The sequence below is a fragment of the Erinaceus europaeus genome, chromosome 2 (assembly GCF_950295315.1).
Source record: "Erinaceus europaeus chromosome 2, mEriEur2.1, whole genome shotgun sequence".
Lineage (NCBI taxonomy): Eukaryota > Metazoa > Chordata > Mammalia > Eulipotyphla > Erinaceidae > Erinaceus > Erinaceus europaeus.
The window spans coordinates 192408779-192431550 of NC_080163.1; positions in this window are offsets into that span (position 1 = coordinate 192408779).

Genomic DNA, 22772 nt, shown 5'->3' on the forward strand with positions numbered 1-22772 from the left:
TTGACTTTCCTTAGGACATATGGGAACAATTCTCTTCTTTGTGTCCAGGGTTATAACTGCTGGGGCTAGGTATAGGAACTAGGAATCCACTGTAGCCATCCCCCCTCACTTTTTTTTTCTTTTTTTGGATAGGACTGAAAGAAATTGAGAAGGGAGGGGATACAGAGAATGAGAGAGAAAGACTGACACCTGCAGACCTGCTTTGCCACTTGTGAAGTGTCCTGCTGCAGGTGAGTAGTGGTGGTTCAGACCTCAGTCCTTGTGTTGAGTTCTTGCACATAGTACTACATGCACTTAACTGGGTGTACCACTCCCCACCCCAAAATGAAACTATTAGATGGACAGCTTTTTATCCAATATCCTAGGGAAACATTAATAAGTGATCTTTTACTTATTTATTTGTGATTAACATAATCATTTGAATAATAACTGTGACTCATAGATTTTGGACAAAGAATAAAACAGACATTTCTTCATAAAATAGTTCTGTCTGCAAAGGAGGTTCTGCAGATGAGAGAGAGGGAAAGGATCCAGCAGAAGGCAGCATTTTTTGGCCTTCAGTTTCAAGACTGAGCCCAGGGGGTGGTCGGCTCCTAACAGCCAACTACAGAGAAACTCCACAGGGCCGCTGGGTGGTGGCTCACCCTGAGGAGAGCACATGTTTTCCTGCCCAAGGACTGGGGTACAAGCCCCTCAATTTCTCTCTGTTCTTACAACTATAATAAATAAAGTTAAAATAAAAAATTTAAAGAGAGATAAATATAGGGCATCTACTCAACATATGCTGTGCTAGGGTCCAACCTGGGACCTCAGGATTGAATTTTATGTCTATGTGCTAAGTCATCTGCCCAAGCACAGCAAAGATCTGCGCATCTCTCTCCTCCTCCTCCTTCTCCTGTTCGTCGTCTTCTCCTTCTACTTTCTTTTCTCTCTCTCTCTCTCTCTCTCTCTCTCTCTCCCTCTCTCTCTCTCTCTCTCCCTCAGGGATTTAACAGAGTTTTACAAAATTACAAGGTTTCAGGGGTGTAATTTCAGCTCATACATGGTAACTGTATATCACCACAAGTGCCATCAAAGTTCTGTGACCCCCCCCCCAAAAAAAAAGCATGGTTGTCATAAAGTCCAGGAGAGCATTTAGTTACTATAGTTTGTTTGTTTGTTCCTTTGCCTCCAGGGTTATCGCTGGGACTCATGCCAGCACTATGAATCCACTGCTCCTGGCAGACATTTTTTCAATTTTTTGGATACGACAGAGAGGGAGAAAGACAGACATCTGCTGACCTGCTTCACCACTGTGAAGTGATCCTCCTGCAGGTGGGGAGCCAGGGGTTACTATAGGTTTTAAAAGTTTATTTCAGTCAAACATATCCCAGATATGAGTGAAATAATCTGGTAGTTGTCTTTCAGCTCTTTACGTATGTGACTCAGCATAATTACCTCCAGAGCCGACCATCATGTTCCCAGTGATACTCTGTCATCTTTGTTGATAGCAGAGCAGTGTTCCATTGACTATATACCCCCATAACCTCTTTATCCAGTCACCTGATACTGGCTACTAGTTTGCTTTCCTGCTTTGGCTAGTGTAAACAGTGCAGCTGAGAACATGGGGCTCAGATATCTTTGAGAATTAGTGCTTCATGGCTTTGGATATACATCTAGGGGTGGGATTGCTGGATCTTAAGGCACTTCCATTTGTATTTGTTTGTGAACCCTCCATGCAGTTTTCCAAAGGGGCTGCGCCAGTTTGCATTTCCACCAGCAGTGTCTCATGGCTCCCTGTCTCCACACCTTCCCTGACACAGGGCCTCAAGGGTTTGCTGATGTGGCCCATCCTCAGATGTCTGAGCTGGAGGCTCACTGTGGTCTGAATCTGCATTTGCACATGTCCCTGTAATGGGCTGGGGAGTCAGCAGAATTGTTCTGCCAATGACTCAGAAGCCTGAGGCTCTGAGCTCCCTGGTCCTGTTTCAGCCCCAGAATCAGCCAGAGCAGAGCATCCAGTGAGCAGCTGAGAAAAAAATCTAAGGCCCCTGTAACCTCTGAGGTCATGACCTCTGCTGTATTCCTGGCCCTTAACTTGGGCCAGTGCTGGTTCTCTCAGTCCCTCTCTCTCCTCCTCTCACTCTTCTTTTGACTGTCTCTATAATAAATAATAATAATGATAATGAAAGGGAAACTGGCCACTGGATCCAGACCCATAGAGAGAACACAGATCCAGACCCATAGAGAGAACACCTGTGGTTAAAAATAAATAAATAAATAAATAAACATTAAAAATGTTTTTAAATTTTATAAAATCAAACTTCACATGACAATTAAATAAAATGTTTTATATTGATGTACTACCAATACAATGAAATAGTAGGATGAAGTCTGTGTAGGAAATTATTTCTTCCACCAACTAGGTTGTTGGGCCTATGGATCAAAGACCTTAAGGCTGTTTAATTTTTTTTTTGCTCCTGTTCTTTTTGGCATCACTGGGGCTTCACTGTCTATGCCAGTTTCTTCCACACAGAGACACAGAGAGGGGAAAGCTCTCAGCACTGTCGTCTTCTACAGCGTGGTGAGGCCCAGGCCTGAGCCCAGGTGGTGCACAGGGCAACGCGGGCAACTGTCTGGCTTGGCCATCTTGCTGGTCCTGAAGGGTCTTTCCTACCTCTGTTATAGCTTTTACCTCATTTTATAACATTTCAACATACTCACTGTTTAGTATAAGACAGTTTCCAGATTTAAATTTTTTTTATTAATTAATGAGAAAGATAGGAGGAGAAAGAGAAAGAACCAGATATCACTTTGGTACATGTGCTGCCAGGGACTGAACTCAGGACCTCATGCCTGACAGTCCAGTGCTTTGTCCACTGCACCATCTCCAGGACCACCAGATTTTTAGCTTCCGAGATCGGCCGTGTTCTGAGTGTGATGGCCGTAGACACCACTAGAATTTTAAAATGTATTCATTCACTTAACTTTCACCACTGAGTAAATCTTCCTGCTTTATATGCACTCATTCAAAAATATACATTGAACAGGTTTTTTGATGCAGAACAGTATATGGCAAGACCAGGACAAATGAAACAAAGTCAGGACACTTTTGAAACGAGAAATTATTACTACTATTGTTATCTTTATTTATTGGATAGAGACATCCAGAAATCTTGAAGGTAGGGGGTAATAGAGAGTTAGAGAGATGGAGAGACACCTGCAGCCCTGCTTCACCACTTGTAAAACCTTCCTCCTGCAGGTGAGGACCGGAGGCTCAAATCCTGGTCCATCAGAGCCATCACAGCCACCCATCCTGGGGTCCAGCCTCTCCCTGCGCCAAGTCCCTCATGACAGCAGGGCTGCACTGCAGGTCTGTGGACTGAACAAGGGAGAAGATGCTGAGGAACTCTGTTAATAATCAACGACTGAAGCTCAGGTGGGTGGAGGAGGAAAGGAGCCTTTTATTCCTGCTTGGACCAGGAGCTCAGATCTTTCTTATAAGGCTGGCAGAGGACAGAGGGGCGGCACAGGATTATATGGGGTGCAGGCTGGAGAGCAAAAAGCGTCATCCCAGAAGCAGAGGCTGCAGGTTAAGGGGTGGGACTTGGACCCCATGATCAGGGTCTGGTTGCCTTAGTTACTGTTATCTTTCCTGCAGAGCAGTGTCTGGGAAAGTTGAGCCACCACATAAGAGACCCCACTGGGGGGGTGGGTCCTCTAGGAAGCAGGAGCTAGTGGGGTTACAGAAGTGCCATCTCAGTAAAGATTCAGCCGGCCTTCACTGCCTCCACCTGTCGTCCCTTGCTCACCCCGTGAAGGCCAGCCTGCAATAGACACCTGCACTGCCTCAGACCTTCTACACTTCCTGACCCTTTACTACAGTTTCACTTTTTAATTTATTTTAATTTCTTTATTGGGGGATTAATGTTTTACAGTCAACAGTAAATACAATAATTTGTACATACATAACATTTCTCAGTTTTCCACATAACAATACAACCCCACTAGGTCCTCTGTCATCCTTTTTGGACCTGTATAGAGGGTGATTTTTTTTTTTAATTTCTTCATTGGGGAATTAATGTTTTACATTGGATGGTAAATACAATAGTTCGTACATGCATAACATTTCCCAGTTTTCCATATAACAATACATCCCCCACTAGGTCCTCTGTCATCCTTCTTGGATCTGTATTCTCCCCACCCACCCAGCCCAGAGTCTTTTACTTTGGTGTAATATGCGAATTCCAGTTCAGGTTCTACTTGTGTTTTCTTTTCTGATCTTGTTTTTCAACTTCTGTCTGAGAGTGAGATCATCCCATATTCATCCTTCTGTTTCTGACTTATTTCACATACCATGAATTTTTCAAGATCCATCCAAGATCGGCTGAAAACGGTGAAGTCGCCATTTTTTTATAGCTGAGTAGTATTCCATTGTGTATAGATACCACAACTTGCTCAGCCACTCATCTGTTGTTGGACACCTGGGTTGCTTCCAGATTTTGGCTGTTACAAATTGCGCTGCCAAGAACATGTGTACACAGATCATTTTGGATGGGTGTGTTGGGTTTTTAGGATATATCCCTAGGAGAGGGATTACAGGGTCCTAGGGTAGGTCCATTTCTAGCCTTCTGAGAGGTCTCCAGACTGCTCTCCACAGAGGTTGGGCCAATTTACATTCCCACCACGGTTTCACTTTTTTTTTTTTTGCCTCCAGGGTTATCACTGGGGCTCAGTTCCACTGTTGTTATTGATGTCTTTGTTGGATAGACAGAGGGAAATGGAGAGAGGAGGGGAAGACAGAGGGGGAGAGAAAGACACATGCAGACCTGCTTCACTACCTGTGAAGCGTCTCCCCTGCAGGTGGGGAGCCTGGGGCTCAAACCCAGATCCTTGAGCTTTGTGCCATGTGTGCTTATCCCGCTGCGCTACCACCCAGCCCCTATATTTTCAGTCTTTCTGTCCTGTGTTGCGGCCCACTTACAAGTGCACCACAGGCAGATTATCAACACAAACTAGAAGCAGTGCAGGGGCTAAAATCTGGACATTCTCCATCGGTGAGTGCGAGGCCGACCTCAGCCCCTGCTGCCAACTTCTGAGCTCCTGATGGCTCCCAGCGGGTGCTGGACACCTGCATCTGGCTGAGGACAGACCCCAGGCATTCGCACCTGCCCGGCCTGCAGCTGCTGCTCCGGCTCCTTCCCCGGAAACTCAGCCCCCAGCTCGCGCCCACGGAGGACTCTGCCGCCCCCCCCCCCATGGTTCAACCCTGGCCTTCACCTGCAGCTCTCGCGAGATTCCCTGTGACCCCGCGGGCCTGCACTTCCGCACTGACAGGAGGCGCGAGGACCAGGGTTCAGGGACCCACCAGCCCGAGTCCACCAGGAGGTGGTGGGCACAGCGAGGCCCCCATTCCCGCCAGAGGACGAGCGGGGTGTGCTACGGGGTGGGGTCTGTGACGTCAGCACGTGCCTCCTGGCTTCCGCAGGTTCGAGGCTCCTGGGCTTCCTGAGGGCGGAGACCGCAGGGCACCTGTCAGGGAAGCGGGTTTTGCGTGGCGGCCGTGTGCCTGTGACCTTCAGGAAATGCCGCGGGTGCGCCGCGCTCGGGAGCACCTGGCTGAGCACACAGGGAACCACCAGCAAGGACCCGGGTTCAAGCCCCGGACCCCACCTGTGGGGAGGGGGTCATCCTCAGTAAATACATAAATACACACGTGCCTTCATAGAGCACCCTGGAGACTCTGAACTAAAATGTCACTGTCGTTACTATGCGGGAGGAAGTGTGCAGGGGCCTGGGTTCGAGCCCCTGCTCCCTACCTGCAGGGAGAAAGTTTCGCGAGTAATGAAGCAATGTTGCAGGTGTCTGTCTCTCTCTACCTCACCTTTCCCTCTCTCTTTTTTTTTTTCTCCAGTTTCAGCCACTTTATCCCAAATTATACAAGGTCATCCCTTTTGACTGCTGCATAATACTCTCTTTTTATCTAGGCATCTGTAAAAGGCATTTTGGTTGTTTCCAGGTCTTTGCAATTGTGACTAAAACCACTATGAACACGGGGGCTCACATATCCCTGAGTCAGTGCTTTTATATCTTTTCGGTATATGCCTAGGAGTGGAATTGCTGGGTCATGTGGCATTTCCATTGTTATTTGTTTAAGGAGTCTCCATCCTGTTCTCCAGACTGGGTTTACCCCTTTGCATCCCACCAGCAGTGCAGTAGACTTCCCCTCTCTCCACATCCTCTCCAACAGTTAGTTATCTTCTCTTGTTTGACTGATGGAGCCCGTTCTCACAGGTGTGTGATGGATTCTCAAAATGGTTTTGATTTGTACGTCTCTGATGATGAGTGAACTGGAGCATTTCCCCCTGTGTCTGTGGTCCATGTGTATCTCTTCTTTAGACTAGAGTCACCTACTCGTATATCCTGACCACTTTTTTATTGTGTTCATTTTGTTGAGGTTTCATCCTACCTTTTTCAATTTCTCTCTATATAGATCCAAAATAAAATTAAAATGACCACTAGTAAGGCAACAATGGGAAAATAAATATTTGATTGTTTTTTTTTTTTTAAGACCACTAGCAGCCATTCATTCATCATTCACGCTGACAGCAAGTCCTGGTGGTAATCCTGGTGACAATAAAGAAATAAATCCCTTTAGAGAAAATCCTGGAGACTTTGCACTAAAATGTCATTATTCCTACTGTGCAGGAAGATCTCACTTAATAAAATGCAGGGCGCTGTGTGGAGCTGGGCCCTTCTCCCTGTGGGGATGATGGTGGGCTGCAGCTCCCGCCCCTGACCTGCCTCTTGGGCCCGGAGCAGAGTGGCCGCTGCCCTTCATGGGGGTCACACACCCGGCTCTTGCTCATCCTCACCTGGTGACAACCTTTCTCTCCATCCACAGCCCGCAGTGACCACACCGGCAGGGCCCAGGACAGAAGTGTATCCATAGCCAGGTCAGCACAGCGCTGGGAGACGTGAGCCCAGAGAAGAGGCTTCAGACAGGTAGGCAGACAGGCTTCTCCTGCCCCGGAGAGCCCACCGCTTGAACTGCTGTCTCCTGAGTATCCTGCCTGTGACAGACCAGCGAGGTCAGTGAACCTGCCGGAACCCTGCGGGGACTGGTGCTTTCCCAGATGTGACCCCAGGAAGACAGGGCCTCAGTCTGCTGGGGGAGGAAGCCGCTCGGCCATGTGGCAGATGGGCACTGAGGTGTTGTGGAAAGCAGAAAGCTTAGTCCTTGAGGAGAAAGGCTGCTGGCAGCAGGTTCCTGTTTGGCGGCAGGAGCACTGAGCTGGATGGTTGAGGACTGAGGTGGATTTGGGCAGTTGGGCGAGAAATGTCTTTGAGAGTCGCAGGCAGCAAATGCAGAGGCCTCACAGCATGAATCTGGAGGGTGTGAGAAGAGACGACTGACATCCCCAGGGCAGTGTGAAGGGGTCCAGCTGAAAGGGGGTTCAGGTGGGGTTGTCCTTGTGCCTGGGCAGTGGCTCAGCAGGAGGAGCCCCAGTTTTGCCTGTGTGACACTGAACTTGGATGTGCCAGGTCTTGGCTTCTGTGCCAGCACTGCTTGTGTGAGAGATGAGTCGTGCTTTGCCGGTGTCTTTCTCCTTAAGTAAGTGCTTAAACTGAAAACCAGTGTTTTCAAATGGACTGTAATTCAGGGAGTCTGAGGCCATTGGAAGATGTGTAAGATAAGAAAGATGTTGTAGCTGTGAATCTCAGTGTGATGTGTATTTTTCTTCTATTTAAATCAATTTAATTATGAAGGCCAAGTCCGTAGGATAAGAAGGGTACAATTTCACACACAATTCCCACCACCAGATTTCTCCATCCTACCCCCTCTATTGAAAGCTTTCCTATTCTTTATTCCTCTGGAAGTATGGACCCAGGGTCATTAGGAGGTGCAGAAGGTGGAAGGTCTGGCTTCTGTAATTGTTTCCCTTCTAAACATGGGCATTGGCAGGTTGATCCATACTCCGAGCCTGTCTCTCTCTTTCCCTAGTGGGGCAGGGGTCTGGGGAGGTGGGGCTCCAGGACACATTGGTGGGTTGTCTGCCCAGGGAAGTTAGGTTGGCATCATGGTAGGTGTGTTTTTAAAAATGAAATGATACATATAGTAGTGGCTATGGATGGTGTGTTGTATCTTTACCTCAGTGTGGATGGGTTTAGAGCTGTTATCTTGTCACTGAATGTTGAACCTAGTGCTTTTAAGCATCTAAACAGAGGCTGCGGTGTAAATGCCAGCCATAACAGGATTCATTTGAAAAATATTCAGAAAGTAAATTCAAAAGAGTAAAGAGTGTTGGGCTGGGTAGATGGTACTAGAATTAAAGCTCCAAACTTTCAGTCCTAAGACACATGAGGCCCCAGGTTTAATTTCCAATATCACGGCAAGCCAGGGCTGATCAGTGTTCTGTACAAAGCAACAACAACAAACAAGCAAACAAAACTAAATTAAATAATATTCTGTAGAGGTAGCCACAAGGGGGCTTTAAACAAATTGAAATCAAATCTCGTAGAGCTAATATTTCTCCGTAACTAGCAGTGCCGGTAACTAGCAGTGCCGGCACCTGCCACCTTCTTGCAACTCTTTGCCTGGGTGATGTGATGTTCTCTCTTCAGATACTGACCTGCAGGTGGAGCTGCACAGAGCACATAGAAGCAGACCAGCAGTGCCTCCTTTCAAAATACCCAGTGTGCTGTTGATGTATTTGCTTCTCCACACTGGTCAGTAGGCCTCCATCCACGAAAGCTAAATGGTAAAATCATGGTTTTCTGAATTATTTTTTTAGTCAGAGAGATAGAATGAAGAGCCTAAGCCTTGAAAGGCTTTTTGCAGAACCATTCTTCTGTCTCCCCAGTGCTCTCCCTCTCTGTATCCACCTCCTCTCAGCTTCTCTCTGTCCTATAAAATACAAGGAAAAAAAAAAGAAAAAACAGCCTCGGGGATTGGTGGGTTCATAGTCCATGCAGCAAGCCCCAGTGATAATCCTGGCTGGAAAAAGTAAATTGCTTAAAAAAAAATTAAAAATAGGGGCCAGGCCCAGGAGCACTGGGTTAAGCACATGTATCACCATGCTTAAGAATCTGGTTCAAGCCCCCACTCCTCACCTGGAGGGAGGAAGCTTCATGAGTGATGAAGATGTCTTTCTCTCTCCCTTTCTATATACCCTTCTCTTTCAATTTCTCTCTGTCATGTCAAAAAAAAAAAAAAAGATTGCCAGGAGCCATGGATTCGTAGTGTTTGCAGAGAGCCCCACTGATAACCATGGCAGCAAAAAAAATTTTTTAAGAATTCATTAAAAATAAAATAAAAACGTTTAGGATCAATTTGTGACATATATTAGACAGCTTGTAGTTTTCACCCCATTTACAGTCACATATGGAACACTTGAGTTGTGTCATATTGTGACAATGTTGTGAACTCAGGTTTTCCATAATCAGAGAGTTGTTAGACTTCAGACTAAATGATTTGCTTCATGCTGCTTTGCCAAGTTTTACGGGGGATTTTGGAGCAGTATGGCATGTGGAAGATGTTTACTTGACATTTCTGATACAATCTCCAGTTCTTCCCTAATGGAAAAACAAAAGAATTCCAGGGCTGGGTGGTGTCACCCCTGGTTGAGTGTACATTTTATGATGTGCAAGGATCCAGGTTCAAGCCCCAGTCTGCACCTGCAGAGGGAAAGCCTTCAAAATGGTGAAGTAGTGTGGCAGGTGTCTCTCTTCCTATCACCCTTCACTGTCAATTTCTGGCTCTTTAAATCCAGTAAATAAATAGATACTAATTAAAAAATAAAAAAGACAATTCCTTCCAACAGTTTGCTTTATAGCGTGTAGCAGCTCCCTATTCAGTCAAAGAGAAAAATAGAGGAGAATTAGAATTTCCTGTAAGCTCACTGATAACTTTTCTTGGGTCTTACTTAGAAACATTGCTCAGCTCTGCCTGATAGTTTCAACATGTAAGTAGGGTTTTCCTTCATCAGTCTTCAGTGCATATAATTTAACTGTGATCTAGATTGCAGAGAGTAGAAATAAGAAGATGTGAAGTCTAATCATTTAGTAATCACAATGGCATTTTTGGTGCAGAGGAATAGGGAGTGGTGTCAGGAAATAATAGCACCACGCAAGCACTAAGGATGGCCAACTGACTACCCTGATACACAGGGTGCTCTCTCTGCTGGTATTTTACGCTCATATTCTTTTAAAAATATATTTATTTATTTATTTGTTGCCCTTTTTGTTTTATTGTTGTAGTTATTGATGTTGTTTGTTGTTGGATAGGACAGAGAGAAATGGAGAGAGGAGGGGAAGACTGAGAAGGGGAAAGAAAGGTCTGCAGACCTGTTTTACCACTTGTGAAGAGACTCCCGGGATCCTTAAGCTGGTTCTTGCGCTTTGTGCCACTTGTGCATAACTGGCTGTGCTACGGCCCGATTCCCTTAGGCTCATATTCTAAGAGAACAGATACATTGACTCGATCCACCTCAGGGATCCTGAAACACTCTAGTGTCTAAACTTAAAAAACTTAAACACTCTAGTGTTTAACTTTAAAAAGAGTCCGCTGGGTGTTGTGCAGTGGTAGAGTGCAGGACTTGTAAGCATGAGATCCTAAATTCTATTCTAACACCATATCAATCAGATCAATACACTGGTTCTCTTTTGTTGAATAAATTAAAAATATAATTTATTAATCAGAAACTGAGTTTATGTGTTATAGGAATAACTATAGGGATCTAAAGTGCTAAATCATCATATTCCTCTAACCATTTTAAGCTCCTTTATTTAAGAAAGTCCATGAGAAACCAGATATTTATTATTTTGCATACTAAGCTAGAACTTGACTTGTGAGAATTTCCTTATAAGCTTACTGTCATTGGGGTCAGTCTTCATGGGTTAAAAAGGCAGTATGGTGAAACTAGGTATCTGCATCAGCATCTTAATGTGTCCTTACTCCTGGAAACAACTGGACAAGAACTAGAAAGTTTGTGCTGCTATTACCACCAAACCCTACTCAACCCTACCCTGTGTGTGTGTTCAGATTTAATGTATTTTACATTGATTAACCTCTTTACATATTAGTGCCACATTGTAGTATAGTAAGAACGCCTTTCTTTGTCTGAAAGTTATTTTATCTACAGAACCTAACTTCTTTGCTTAATAACCCTCTATCCATCTAGCTGGTGTTATAAAGTAACTCGAACATGTGGCATGTTTTACTGTGTCACTTCTTTATTGGTAATGATACTACTAAGATAAAGTAAGTCTGGATCACTTGTTGTTAAAAATATTCCCCTGGGAGTTGGGCAGTAGCACAGTGGGTTAAGCGCAGGTGGCACAAAACACAAGGACCAGTGTAAGGAACCCTGGTCAAGCCCCAGGCTCTCCACCTGTAGTGGAGTAGCTTCACAGGCAGTGAAGCAGGTCTGCAGTTGTCTATCTTTCTCTCCTTCTCTCCGTCTTCCCCTCCTCTCTACACTTCTCTCTGACCTATCCAACAACCATGACAATAGTAACTACAAAAAAAAAAGGGCAACAAAAGGAATAAATAAATAAATAAACTATTCATCTATGCTTGCCTCTAGAGTTTTCTTAGAGACAGAACATAAGCTTTTGCCAAAGGCTACTTCTAGGTGGCATCTTCCTCCTGGATGCTTTTTCTTGGCGGAGGTCTACCCCCAGACAGCTGGGCATTGTAGTGAACTGAGCTGTTTGCAGTGCTGCATCCAGATGTGTCATGTTCTGAAAGGGAAGGACTGTCACCTCTCAGTGTGGATAAAGCCTCTCAGTTTTCTTCTCTTGTGATAGTAAGATTTTTCTTGAAAGATTGAAGTGATAATATAATAAAGGCAACTTATGGCAAGCTCACAGCTAGCATGGTGGAAGAGAAGTCAACTCTCACTGTTTGCAGATGATATGATAGTATGCATAGAAAAGCCTAAAGAATCCAGCAGTAAGCTCCTGGAAATTATCAAGCAATATACTAAGGTGTCAGGCTATAAAATTAGCATATATAAGTCAGTGGCATACCTCTATGGAAACACTGAATTAACAGAAGGAGAAATCCAGAAATCAATCCCTTTTACTGTAGCAATGAAAACAATAAAATATGTAGGAATAAACCTAAAAAAAGAAGTGAAAGATTTGTATACTGGGAATTATGAGTCTGTATTCAAGGAAATAGAAAAAGAATTGGAAGAATTAACATCATCAAAATGAATATGCTATCCAGAACCATATAAATTTTTTTATTTTTAAAAGTTTTTATTATCTTTATTACTGGATAGAGACAGAAAAATTGAGAGGGGTGGGAGAGGTAGAGAGGGAGAGAGACAGAAAGACACCCTCAGCTCAGTTTCACTACCCGTGTAGCTTGCTCCCTGCAGGTTGTGGCCAGGGGCTTGAACCTGGGTCCTTGTGCACTGTAATGTGTGCTCTCAACTGGCTGTGCCACCGCCCTGCCTTTCATTTTTGATACTTTGAGGAATTTCCATTTGCTTTATCTAGAGCCTGGACCAGTTTACATGTCTCCGCACAGTGTACAAGGATCCTTTTTTTTTTTTTTTCATACCCTCACCACCAACTGCTGTTTCTGGTCTTTTTGATACTGGGGATTTGGTAGTGTGCTTTTACTTATTTATTAATTTTATTTTAGTGAGTGGGGTGTAGAGCTATGAAGAGAAAGACTCCTTGGCTCTGGCTTATGGAGGTGCTAAGGAAATGAACCTGAAACCTTGAATCCTCAGCATGTCAGCCTTTTTCATAACTATTATCCCATCTCCCCCATTCAAGAATTTTAAAAATAATAATGATTAAATGAAAAAGCAGTGATCTATTTCTGACTTTATATAGATGTATTAAGAGTCAGATTAGTGAATGCATAGCAATCTCCTTAGATGATCTTAATTATTTTAAATGAAAAATATCATTTGACCTAAAAAAATTGAGATGTAGTTGCAATCTTATTTGATTGATTTATGGCATCCTTAATTCTCATTATTTGCCCCAGATATCTCAGAAGCAGAATGAAGTATCTTATACCTTATAAGTTACATACACACATGCACAAACACCACAGATACCTCTAATATCTGTAAATTTTCCACCTTAAGAAAAATTAAAATAATTGTGGAATTTGGGGCTGTTGGGTTGGGGTTAAAGATGGGACCAGATTCGCTCAAAGTTTAGAATTTTTTTCTCCACTGCTAAGAGAGGAGCTACCACTGGAGGGTAGTGTTTGACAATTAAAAAAAAAAATCAGAGCCTCGTATCCTTGGCTTTCTTTCAGAGAGAAGACATTTTAGCTACAGCACAGAGACAGTTATCTTCTCATTCAGCTGCCTGGGTTTCACCAGGGAGGGTATTTAGCTCTTTTCTTTGTCTCTAGTCTTTGCAGTGCATAGAACTCAGATGATCTAAGAAATCCCCCCGTGAGCCCCAGTGATTTCACCTACAGGTTATTTAGGAAACCCGAGTCTCTGTATCTGCTGCTTTCTGACTTGAGCTGCCTTGTCATCAGCACTCAGATAATTAATAGAGGAATGCTGCCTCAGGTGTTACTGTGAGTCTGGTTTTGAGAGGCTTCCTTGTGCCTGTATGAATGAGATACACTCTTTCTAGAGAGTGTACACAACCAGATTTCTTTCACTGCCCACAAGGACTTCTTTGGATTGCTTCCAAATCTTTCCTGCATCCTAAAATTGTCTATTTATCCCAGCTGGAAATATATATATATATATATATATCCAGGGTTGTATCTGAGGCTCGGTGCCTATACTACAAATCCACTGCTCCTGGAGGCCATTTTCCCCATTTTTCTGCCTTTGTTGGTGTTATTTTTTTTTAATTTACTATTTATAAAAAGGAACATTGACTAAATCATAGGATAAAAGGGGTACAGCTTTGCACAATTCCCACCACCAGACCTCCGTATACCATCCCCTCCCCTGATAGCTTTCCTATTCTTTAACCCTCTGGGAGTATGTATCCAAGATCATTGTGGGATGCAGAAGGTGGAAGTTCTGGCTTCTCTAATTGCTTCCCCGCTGAACATGGGTGCTGATCCATACTCCCATCCTGTCTCTCTCTTTCCCTAGTGGGGAAGGGCTCTGGGGAAGTGGTATTCCAAGTCACATTGGTGGGGTTGTCTGTCCAGAGAAGTCTGGTCGCATCCTTCTAGCATCTGGAACCTGGTGACTGAAAAGAGTGAGTTAATATACAAAGCCAAACAAATTGTTGAACAATCATGGACCTAAAGGCTGTAATAGTGCAGATGAAGTGTTGATGGGTCCTCCATTTTGTAGATAACTAATAGGCATATTTTAATTATATTTCAAAGGCCCTGTGGCTATACTAGTGTTCTTTTTTTTTTGTTTGTTTGTTTTGCATGGGCTTGAAATCTGATATGCAGGTGGATCCTAATTATTGTCTGGGGAGATGATGTCATATCTGGAAAAGGGAAAGACAGTTGGATGAGGGAAGAGAGTAGCTTCCTAATATGGGAAAGGGGTATAAATATTACTGTAAACCCCATCGATTTGATGTGATCTGGGTCCCATAATTAGCTTAGGAGCCTGTGTGACCTCTACATCCCTCTAGATCTGAGCTCACATTCTGTGGTCATGAGTAGGAACATTCCATGCTGCCCGAGTATGGACCCATGTTCCTCAGGTGTAGCATAGAGTATGTGGTCCAGCCTCCCTTCGGAGGATGGAACATTCTCTACCATTGTTGATCCAGGTTGAGGTCAAGGTCCTATGGGGGTGCACAAAGGGGTCTATTTTGTTGTTCCTGATAGAAATGACTGATAACAATTGAGAGAGGGATTCATTTGAGGTCTAGGCCCATCAAGTCTGTTTGGGAATCTCAGGACTCCCTGATAAGGGCCCCGGTTGGTGGAATGGCCTGATAGTGACTAAAGAGTCATCATTAAAGTATGCCAGTCTCTTGCCCTTATTCAGCTTTTGCATTCCTTGCTTTGATAAGTTTGGCTTTGGAGTGAGTTAGAGAACTGTAATAGGAAGTAGGTGAGGAGGGTATCTAAGTCTACATGGACACTATTTCATTGTGAACTTGATACTGACTCGCTGCTTGCGTATTTTTGCTTTCCGGTAAATATTTTTCCTTGATTTATGGATACATGTGAACATATGCTCTATCTGATGGGATCTGGCCTATATCTAGGTTTTGGGACTTTGTTGGGAAGTCAACCTCCTGGAATGTAATTAGAGAATACCATGAAAGGAAAGGTCTCACGGTGAAGGTCTCACAGTGATGACAGTGAAGGGTTGGCAATCCATGCCTGACATCTCTGTAGACAGGTGGAGCATGCTGAGATGGTACTCATTGCTTTGATTAGGTTGGAATCGGCCGATGCAGTGTCATTTGGTCTGACTTGAGAGAAGCATGCAGAGAAGTGAGCCCCACCCCAGAGGTTCCAGGATTGGGAGAAACATAGGCTCTACAGAGGAAGCGGGAGATTACTGCTGTCTTAGGGTTTAAGAAGACAATAGATAGTTATTGCAGTAATCACATTGCTTGGCAATTAGATTAACTTTGAAAAATCCCTTTGTTAGGATTTGCTGTATCAAACACACCCTCACCATATTTTATGTCCTTTGACATTATTTGCATATAGGTGTGCCACCGGTTTCATTGTTCTCCCTGGACTAAGCTTTTAAGAGAGTCAACATATCAAAGACTCAGCCTATGTATTTAAAAGACTCAGTCTGTGCTTAAAAGTTTGAGACATTCAGTCAATTTTCCCCTCTCATATTAACGAAATAGTGATTTATATGACTACAAATTGATAGGAGTGTACATAAACACCATTCTCACTACCAAAAATCTGTGTCCCATCCCCTTCCCACCCCTCCCCCAGGAAACTGAACCTCCACCTCACCCTCCACCTAGGGTTTTTACTTTAGTGCCCTACTACAAATCTAGTCAGATCCTGCTTTGAGTTTCCTTTTCTGTTATTCTCTCTCAACTTCTGTTTATGAGTGGTATTATCGCATACTCGTCTTTATCTTTCTGACTTAGCTCATTTTACATAATTTCTTCTATCTCCATCCAAGATGGGTCAGAGAAGGTGGGTTCATTGTTCTTAATAGCTGTGTCCTATTATTCCATTGTGTATATGTACCACAGCTTTCTCAGTCACTCATCTGTTGTTGGACACCTGGGTTGCTTCCAGGTTTTAGCTATTGCAAATTGTGCTGCTATGAACTTAGGTGTACACATATCTTTTTGTTTGGGTGTTATGGAGTCCTTGTGGTATATATACAGGAGAGGAATTACTGGGTCATATGGAAGGTCTATGTCTAGCCTTGTGAGAGTTCTCCAGACTGCTCTCCACAGAGGCTGGACCAATTTACATTCCCACCGGCAGTGTAAAAGGGTTCCTCTGTCCCCACAGCCTCTCCAGCATTTGTTGCTGCTGTCCTCTTTGATGTATGCCATTCTCACAGGAGTGAGGTGGTATCTCAGTATTGTCTTTATTTGCATTATCTGACAATCAGTGACCTGGAGCAATTTTTCATATGTTTGTTAGCCTTTTGGATCTCCTCTAAAGTGAATGATCTGTTCATATCCTCTGCCCATTTTTGGATGGGGTCATTTGCTTTTTTGGTGTTAAGTTTGTTCAGCTCTTTGTATATTTTGGTGATTAGTCTCTTGTCTGATGTATGTCATATGAAGATCTCCCATTCTGTGAGGGTCTCTTTGTGTGATAGTTTCTTTGGCTGTGCAGAAGCTTTTCAATTTGATGCAGTCCTACTGGTTTGGTTCTGCTTTAGTCTTCCTCGCAGTTGGGTTTGTTTCATCAAAGATGTTCTTGAGGTTTAGGTGGGAAAGTGTTCCACCAATGTTTTCCTCTGAGTATTTGATAGTTTCTGGTCTAACATCCAGGTCCTTGATGCATCTGGAGTTGACTTTTGTTTCTGGTGAGAAAGGTGGTTCAGTTTCATTCTTCTGCATGTTTCAACCCAGTTTTCCCAGCACTATTTATTGAAGAGAGCCTCCTTCCTCCATTTAATACTTTGGGCCTCTTTATTAAAGATTAGATGTCCATAGGTGTGGGGTTGTTGTTGTTATTGTTATTGTTTCTGTTGCTGTTGTTGTTGCTGGACCAGACATAGAGAAATTGAGAGAGGAGGGGGGAGACAGAGATGGGCTTAACCATCATGGTACTTAACCTGCTGAGCCACCAACTAGCCTGGCCTACTGTTTAACTAATATTAAAGTATGGTTTTCGTTATGAATGCCACTGTCCAATCAGTAAGGTGGTCCTGACTTTAATATTGTGATACAGCTATTATGACGTTCATTCCAATTTACAGTTGAATTTGCAGCTAGAGATATGTTTTTAACTAATCAGACAGTGAAGAAATGTGACGACTAGCTAATTACAGATTGCGTTCATGTAATTGACCGAGCTGCTAAACTCTGATAAACTAGGCCTTGAAGACTGACTGCTCAGCCTCCTTACATGTCCCTGCTGTGCACTGTTTCCTGCCGGTGGAGGCCTCGGTGCTGCTGCCTGACCTCTTCAACAGTCCTTTTCATCAGCTCAACTCCCACAACTTCCTGCACCACCTGATTTGAATGGGGCCGTGTGGTGGCGCACCTGGCTGAGCGCACATGTTACAATGTGCAAGGACCCGGGGTCAAGCCACCAGGCCCCATCTGCAAAGGTGGGTGAGAAGCTTCACCAGTGGTGAAGCAGGGCTGCAGGTGTCTCTCTGTCTCTCTCCCTCTGTATCTCCCCCTTTCAATTTCTGGCTGTTTCTATCCAACAAATAAAGATGAAAGAAAGAAAGAACAAGGAACCCTAGTGGTGGCACAGTGGGTTAAGAGCACAAGTCATGAACCACAAGGACCATCATAAGGATCCCGGTTCTAGCCCCTGGCTTCCCATCTGCAGGGGGTTCTTTTCACTGGTGTTGAAGCAGGCCTGCAGGTGTCTATCTTTCTCTTCCCTCTCTGTCTCCCTCTCCTCTCTCTGTCTCTGTCTGACCTAGCCAACATCAAAAACAGCAATAACAATATCACAACAACAATGATGATAAACATCAAGGGCAACAAAAGGGGAAAATAAAAAATAAAAATTAGGAAAAAAGAAAGAATGGAAGAGAGGGAGAGAGAGGGAGAAAAAGAAGGAAGGAAAAGCAATGGTAGGAAGGAAGGAAGGAAGGAAGTGAGGGAGGGAGGGAGGGAGGAAGAAAGGCAGGCCACTCTCTGAAACTTGCTCAGGCGCTGTGGTCCCTCACTGTGTTACTAGAACTTGAATCTGGACCACGTGCACTGCAGGGTTCTTGTCCTGCCTGATGGACTACATCTCCAGTCCTCTTTCTTCACTTTTTATTCCATTTTTATCTGATTCCTGTGTTTTTTAAATTTTATGATTAGATTGTAAAATTATAGTGTATAGTGCATCTCACACCCACCCCCTGAGTCCTGAATCCCAACCACTCCAGTACCCAAAAAAAAACCACTAGAGTTCTCACAAGTCTTACACTTTGCTTGATTCTGTTTTGTTTTTGCAAGTTCATATGTTTCAGTTCTCTATATTCCACATGAGTGAAACCATCTTATAGTTGGCTTTAATGCCTTTATTTATATCTATAAACAAAATCATCTCCAGTTCTATCCATTTTGTCCTGAAAGACACAATACCATCTTTTTTTGATTGCAGAGTAGCATTCCACTGAATATATATCCCATAACTGCTTTAGCCAGTCTTCTGATAATGGGCATTTAGGTTGCTTCCTCTCTTTGACTATTGTGAATAATGCAGCTATGAACATAAGAGTGTCTGTGTCCCTTCACATTAGTGTTTGAGTGTACTTTGGATACATGCCTGTATGGAGTTATGGGATATATATTCCGTGGAATATTACTATGCAATCAAAAAAGATGATTACATACAAAAAATTAGACAAGTTGGGGGTTGCATTGGAATTGTAGATTAATTTTGGTAGAAAGACCATTTAGTAATGTTTATTCCTCCAATCCAGGGACAAGGAATGTTCTTCAATTCTCGTGTGTTCTTCTCTATTTCTTTTAATAGTGCCACATAGTTTTCCTTTGTGTGTGTGGAGCGGGGGCGTTTAACCTCTTTTGTTAGACAATCCTAAGGTATTGTATCTTTTTGGTTTTGATTGTAAATGTAATTGAGTCTTTTATTTCACTCTCTTCTGACTTTTTTTGAATACAGAAATGCCACAAATTTATGAGTATTACTTTACATCCTGTTACTTTATTAAATCTATTAATTACTCCAGTAGTTTTTTCATTGAGCCTTGAGGTTCTCCAGATATGTTATCAGTCATTAGCAAATAGTGCTAGTTTAATTTTTCTTTCTGATTTGCATGTATTTGATATCTCTTTCTTGTGTGGTTGCAGTGGTGAGGACTCCGTGACTGTAGTGAATACAGTGAGGTAGTGGACATCCTTGTTTGGTTTTCCCCATTGAGAATGATGTCAGCTGTGGGTTTGTCTTAATGGTGTTACTGGGTGGAGTAAATGTCCTTCTTTTCTCAATTTCTGGAGTGTTGATATGACAATATGATTTTTTCTTTTCCTTCTCACTCTCTCTCTCTCTCTCTCCTTTTTCTGGTATGATAGATTTTATTCATTGGCTTTCAGATATTGATCCATTCCTGTTTCTCAGGGATGAATCCCACTTGTACTTGGTGAATTATTTTCTTGACATGTTAGACTCATTTTTCAGTGGTTATTAAAAAACAAATTGATTGAAAAACCTAAATGATTCATTTTCCCCATCATGTCAGTGCTTTAAAACATCACATTCAACAGTAGCTCTTTGAGGGCTTTTAACTATTTGTCTCTCATGTAGATTGTTGCTTCTTCTCTCCCTCACTTAATTCAAGTGCCTGGGTTTTGTTAATTTTTGGTAATCTCTTTAACAATATGGGGTGTGTCATCTCCCTCCTGCCAGATCATCTCTTCCCTACATTCTGCACAAATCATGGGATTTAACTATCACCTTGTGACAGACAGTTCATGTAAAAATCCCTGCAAATGGGGAGTCGCTTCACAAGGCGGTGAAGCAGGTCTGCAGGTGTCTGTCTTTCTCTTCTCCTCTCTGTCTTCCCCTCCCTCTCTCCATTTCTCTCTGTCCTATCCAACAATGACAACAACAATAATAACTACAACAACAAAACAACAAGGGCAACAAAAGGGAATAAATAAATAAAATAAATATTTAAAAAATTAAAAAAAAATCCCAGCAAATATGTTTAGAGATGTGTTGTTAATGCTTCAATGAGATGTCTTCGAGCCCTACATTCCCGTGATCATTATTGGTGCCTAATTTTAATAAATATAAACAGTCCTTTCTGAATTCTGATCTAACTCTTCAACTGAGTTGTCTAAAAAGAAATGCCACCTGCTAGTAGATATAAATTAAATTTCAGTCTAGGGAAGCCTGGCCGGCATCCTGACTGAAACTGACGGATAGAGAATAGGAAAGCTATCAGGGGAGGGGGTGGGATATGGAGATTGGGTGGTGGGAATTGTGTGGAATTGTACCTCTCCTACCCTATGGTTTTGTTAATTAATACTTTATTAAATAAAAAATAAAAAAATAATTAAATTTCAGATTGATTATAAAAGTCAGTAGTAACTCAAGAGGCAGGTTATGGGGGAAGATCCTGAAGCTTCTGGCCTGATCCAAATGTCCGTTTTTCCTCACAAAAGCCACATGCTCATGAGTCAGGAAACTCTGATGTTAGGAGTCACTAAGACACCCTTCTGACAACAAGAACCCTGTAAACAATGTTTCTTCAATAACATGATATTGGGGTAAAAAAAGATTTGATTATTTTTATGAACCAAATCATGAAGCACAAGTGTCAGTTATAAAAGTATCAGGGCCAGGATAGATAACATAATGGTTATGCAGGGAGACTCCCATGCCTGAGGTCCCGAAGTCCCAGGTTCAATCCTCCATACCACGAAAACAAGAGCTAATGAGTGCTCTAGTAAAATAAATAAATAAATAAGTAAATAAATGTATCTATATATGGTGACAGTAAAACACTGTATTTTTTTCAAGGACAATCATTGTCCTCATGGCACCCTTTATTAGAATCATCAAACAAGTAATGCTGAAAAAAGGGGTGCTAAGATTCTACTAAAATCCTAGCTCTATTCCCTATTTAACTTGAGGACTGATCTCACAAACCTAATACTGGCTTGAAAAGTCACTCAACACTTTAACAACTGGGAGAAAGTCTAAGCTTGTCTGTTAAAGAAGGGACTCCAAAAGCTGGATAAGGGCAGGAGACTGGCTCACTCAATGATGGTCTCTTTAGCCAGTGTCAAGCCACACTTATCACCTAGGGTCCTATCCAGAGGATCATAATAATCCCCCACAGATGATGTGGGGCAAGACCTCTAGGAGTTCCCTCTTCTAACACCACTGGTCACATCCACTGGGAATATTACCATAAGCTCCATTGACAGTACTGTGTTTAAAATGGGAGTTGCCTCAGATAAATCAGATCTAGAGACAGCTTCAGAAAATGATGGAAAATTTCCTTTCCTTTTATGTTCATTTCCACCTCCATGTTTCAGAGACAATGTGCAGGTGTTTAAAATCCCTGAAAAGCATGCTTTCTCTTCATTTTCTTGCTGAGATTATGTGTGAGGAAATTTTATTTGTTTAAATTTCTCAATTTACTTTTTTTAATTAATATTATTTTTCAAAGAGATGCAGAGACACACAGAGAAACCCATATTTAATTTTAAATGTCTTCTTTAGGGAAATGTTTATTTTTAATATTTTATTTACTTATCTATTTCCTGGGTAGAGACAGAAATTGAGAGGGAAGCAGGAGATGATGAGATTAGAGAAAGGACAATTAGGAAAGTGCCCTTCATTTTCCCAGGATGCCAGTTTTGACCTGTGACTTCTGAACTGCATGTGGTGCTCAGGTGCCAGTGTCATCAGAATGAGTGACTATTCCATGACCTATTTTCCCCACACTTGGCTTCTGTTTGGGAAGTGCTGGCTAAGGAGTAAAAGGCTAGTAGCTGAGGGACTAGTGTGGGAGAGGCGTCACCTTGAGCTTTGCTGTGAAGTTTGCTGATCACAGTAACAGCCATCCAGAAATCAGAAGTGCACCATCTCAGTCTCTGCTACTGTCTCCTCCTGTGCTGACTTCAGACTCAGCCATGTACTTGCTCTGGCCCCCGGGACATTAACAGGTGAGAATCAGGCAGAGACCTCAGTGCCTGTCTGGGTGTGGGGAGCCCTTCTTCGGGCACTGAGGAAGCTAGGTGCCACTCTTTGGAGGCCTGGAGAACAGGCAAGACACACATAGTAGCTCCAGTGGATTTATTAACTGCCTGCAGACACACATGGCCTCAGCCGATGCAAAGCTGCCCGGAGGAGCCCACCAAGGGCTGATCTGAGCTCCGAGCAAAGAGAGGGGTCATCTAAGGCACAGAATCAGGGAGTGATACTTATTATAGCAATAAGCAAGAAAATACAGTAAAAGACTATATAACTACATATATACCATGAAAGGAATAATAAGCGAGAAATTTCTGTGTAAAGACCAGGGTGTAAGGGATCAAGGAAAATGACTTAAATGAAGAGCTGGATATGGAATGTTGACATTTTCCATTGTGACCCCAATAGACAAAAAGTTTAAAAGAAGTGTCTTAGTCAGAGGGCTTCATGTCTTCCACCAGGAAGTTTACACATAGATGGCAGGACTGAGGAATAATTCAAAATCCTGCAAAGTATTAGAATATAATTG